Consider the following 5,000-nt stretch of genomic DNA (forward strand, 5'->3'; position numbering starts at 1 on the left):
TAAATTTGTCATCATTGCCTAAAACCTTTCATTTTCCTGCACTTTCTGCAAGTTTATTAACCCCCCTGGCCTTTGACCCCCACCTGCTAACAAGGGTTGTGGTGGCCGATGTGGTAACGTGCTTGTCTGGCGAACGCCTGACTGAGGTTCGAGTCCCTCTCAAACCCGTTAGTTTCCTTGTGACCTAAGGAGGGGGGCTTGGGGGAGCCTATAGGTCTATCTGCTGAGTTATCAGCAGCCATTCTCTGGCCCTCCCTGGTCCTAAAATGTGTGGACAGTGGTTTGGGCGCTGACTATATGTATATATGGTCAGTCTCTAGGGCATTGTCCTGCTCGATAGGGCAATGTAACTTTCCCATGCCTCTGCCATTCAAGAGTGGCCTTTAAAGCTTAAAGAGTAATGGAATCACTATATCATGTATATCGCAAGATAGGCAATTGAATTATGCACAGTTTTGCACTAGAACTTGCAAATCAGATATAAATTGGCAAAAAAAAAAAAAAAACCGTTTTTTTTACCTTTTCGTGACCTTGACTTTGATTTTTACCAATACACTCCCAATATTTAATCAAATTGTCCTTGGATCATGGCCAATCATCCCACCAGATTTCATGACATTCAGCCGAACAGTTTTCGAGTTATGAGAATCACAAACATAGACAGACATACATAGAAATACTCGTTAATATACAAATAAATACACGCCTATCAAAACATAACCTTTGCAACGAAGAAGGCGAAGGTTACTAGAATGGGCACTCGGTGGAGCACACACCTTCGCCTGTATCACGTTGTATATTTCAAGATAGGCAATTGAAGTGTGCACAATTTGGCACTAATTTCATGCAAATCGGATATAAATCTATCTCGGCGTAACAAAAAGGCATTTTTTTACTTTTTTGTCTCCTTGCCCTTTCAACCAATCACCTCCAAAATTTAATCAAAATGTCCTGGGCTCATGCATAATCATCCCACAAAATTTCACGAGATTTGGTTTAGCGAATCACAACCAAACAGACATACATAGCCTACGACTATCAAAACATGAATAATCCCAAAAACAAAAATAAATGCAAATTGTCCCTCCATTTGTATCAAACAAAGAAATTCGTTTATTTATCCTTCCTTATTAATTATTACGCTATTTGTTGTAATGAAGAAAGGAAATCAAATCATTTGTCACATTTGCTAAAATGATAGCTTAATTGTATTTGGTAAGTCCTTGGACAGGATACCATAAAAGCATGCCACGCAAAACTATTTTCGCAACACCGCTGATCTATTGATCAGTAAACGGTAGGTTTGGTCAGTATCTGGTTGGGTGAAAACTATCATCAAATGATGATCATATAAATTGCCTGGATCATCTTTGGGTTCAAGGTCATATGGAAAGGGATCCGATCTCCTAATTCAATATTCAGGGACTGTAGAGAAACTATTAATCTATATATCGATTAATTCGTTATTATACCTATTCAATTGCCAATTAATTCGTTATATTTATTTAATTGTCCATTAATTCGTTAATACATCCCTTATATATATCAATAAATTCGTTAAATTATGTTTTATCAAATAATTCGTGAATATATTAATTAATTAATTCGCTAATACATTCTTTATTTTTCAGGTAATTGGTTAATATATTTACCTATTTACCTATTATCTCTTCAATAAAATTAGCCTATTCAAGCACAAAATGAAATTAGCCTGTTCCTTCTACCAGGTGAGGCATATCTTAAACCAGCCAACAAAAAGCCTATAGTATAGAACAGCGTTTATATCACATATCAATATTCTTTGTATAGTTTCAAAGGAAAAGAGAAAATCAATAAGGAGTATATTAAGCCGTCTATGTTTATAAAGATGTGCTTTAAGGAAATAGAAATAGGGGAGTAAAGTCGCACCCATACCAATATATTCGCAATACGATGAATGAAAGTATTTTGACAGAACCCTAACTGATATGCGCCTCCATTTCATTTAAACTATTTCATATGAAGAGCTAAGGAGAAGAAATTATCTTTATCTTTATCATCATTACTATTATTTCCATTATAATCATCATCATTGATATTACTCAGGAATCTATACATAATGTCTAAAAGAACTTACTTTCCAAACAAACTTTGCAACAAATAAATGTGCATATGATTAAGGGTGAAAAATTAATAATAATTAATAAAAATACACAATCTATCCCTACGTGAATATTAATATGAAAAACTAAAGATATATAAATGGTATATGGTGCTATAAATTACCTTCACCTAGGTACAGAAAGGAGGACCACTCTTCAGATTTGTAGCTACGGTAACAAGAGATGTCTGGAGCTGGGCAGTGTGAAAAAAAGGCATTGCCACAGGATGTTGTTGGGATGCATTGAAAAGGGAGTAACGCGCACTGCTTGATAACAAAAAAAGATGTGGAAAATTCTACAAATTATGGCTCCTACGGGAATGAGTCAGGGAGAGTACGCCAATTCTTCACTTCAAATAATATTGATTAATGTTGCAAACATTAGGATTTGATATGTATTTCAGATTTATCTGCATGATTCATCGTAATTTGCAATACAACGGAGTAGAAAGAATGGAGAAAATAAAGTCAAGATATCCAGTAAAAATTTGAATCACTTGCAAGCTTAAATAAGTGAAGTCCCGAGACCTTATTTTTTCAATACACCTCTTGTTTCTGTCTACATATCTACCTACTCTCTCTCTCTCTCTCTCTCTCTCTCTCTCTCTCTCTCTCTCTCTCTCTCTCTCTCTCTCTCTCTCTCTCTCTCTCAAAAATACACGCACATAAACGCAGCTCGAGAACTAAAAATTCCGAAATTTGAATAAAAATAAAAATAAAAATAAATCCCACTACACAAATAAACAAACAGGGCTAAAAGGGCTAATTTACACAACTCCCCACCCTCATTTTCCTGTCATTTCAAGTCAACAATTATCGCATAATTACTTGCGTTTGTCTTCATGCAGACGCAACATAACTAAACGAATATAATGGATGACAGCCTTTGCTTCTTTACCAACAGCAGCGTATTTACTTTATACAATCCTGGTTGCTTTGGGAGGTTAAATTGAACTCTTTAGTGCCTATATAATGTGCTGAATAAAATTAGCATTGGAGAAATAGTAATTGTCATATTTTATTGCATAAATTGTATCATTTTATAAATAATAGTTGCCGTAATGCAGACTATAATTGTTATGATTAGTACAATATTTGTGTTAGGGAACGAAAAATTATTGTAATACAATAAAGTAACTCTATTATCATAAAACGCAATATGAGTAGTATTACAATAAATGTAATATTAAAAGGGAAATATTTAATACTTTGCTATAACATTGCCGGTATTTGTATGAACTGTAGCATTGCATGAATAATATTTGTATTAATGCATAGCATTCCAAGACCCATTATTGCATTATGCTAAGAAAATAATTTTAGAGATGTAAGACCTTTACTTACAGTATGGTAAGAACAATAAGAGTAATTTTGTAATACAATTAACCACGTTATCGCAAGAATATGTGTAATATTACAAGGACAATAATTGCATCTTTACAGCTACGACTGCGGTTTGACATAAACAGCCTTTGCAGTAATGCAAAAACAATAAACTTCAGCATTGGATTCACAATAAATTAGTTTATAACCATACCAGTTTTGTTTATACCTGGCTTGGATAAGTTACTCCTAAAGCTAGCTAGTCATGCAATTCCTGAAGCTCCCTTTATTCAATGCAGCGAAAAATGGCCGAATGGGGGGTTGGGAGGAACCTGGTTTTATACAGAATCCCCCACTGGTGCCACAGCTCCACGGATACTCGTCTTGTCTTCTTTCTCCAACCCCGCTCCACCTCCTTACCCTCTGTCTGCTTTATTTCTCTATTTCTGTTTCTATGTAAATTGGTGTATTTCTCAAAATAAAACCGAAATTCTAACTTTTGTTCCACATCGACATTGAGGTAAAATTCAAAGTGTATTTTCTATATAAAGGTTCCCCTCATCCTAACCATGGCATAGGAAAGGGGTCCTTCCACAGCATGTGCCAGACAATGCTGCTACACATACACACTTTGACAGCACACTTTCACGATAAATGAGAAAAATAACAATTATGTAAGAGGCAGAGCAAGATTTTTATGACGTGGGCAGATACCTTATAGGATAAGGGTAAGGAGGTATTAGCTCAGAGAAGTATCGTCCTTTGGGTTTGGGTAAGGAAAATGTTAAAATGTAAGGGAAATGGGTAATGAATTAAGGAAAGGGAAGGTTCCCCCTTAGTAAGTGCAGTGTGAGAGGGTTTGTTGTAGGGGGAGTTGGGATGGGGTTTGCGTACTCTAGGCAGGGAGGACCAAGGACAGAGATCAACAGCAGGTTAAGAGAATGAGTGGTGAAGTAGACAGAAACCTTGGCTAATGTGAAGGGATAAAATACAAAAGTAAAAGAAAGTATGATGACTCAAAAAAGCGAGCCCTTTGGGTGGTTACTTAGAGTTGTGTAAGGGGTGAGGATGATGAGGTGAGGATGGTGAGGGAGGTAGATGACGTAGAGGGGGCGAGGGGGGGGGCCTAGGGGGAAGGCGCAAAGGGGAAACATCATGAATAAAAAGTGTTATAATGAATGAAAGGGATTGGGATAATATTAGTTATAAAACAGTAATATGAATATATTAGCGAGCGAGTGCTTGAATGCATGAGCAGAAAAAAATGGTGATGAATAGAAGAAAGAGAAACGGATAGTACGGGACAAGGATTGGAGAATCAGCTGGTGATCTGTGGAGAAGTAGCACCAGTTGGGGAATCCATTTAAAACCAGGTGCCCTTCCCTATCAGTCGTGTCTCGCTGCATTGAGTATAGTCATACAAATCCTGAAGCCCACAAGTCATGCAATTTCCCAAGTCTGGTAGTACTGCAATTCCAGAAGGCCACTAGTCACGCCATTACTGAAGGCCAATAATCATGCAATTCCTGAAGCCAGT

Source organism: Palaemon carinicauda, chromosome 18 (genome assembly GCF_036898095.1).
Source record: "Palaemon carinicauda isolate YSFRI2023 chromosome 18, ASM3689809v2, whole genome shotgun sequence".
NCBI classification, from domain to species: Eukaryota; Metazoa; Arthropoda; class Malacostraca; order Decapoda; family Palaemonidae; genus Palaemon; species Palaemon carinicauda.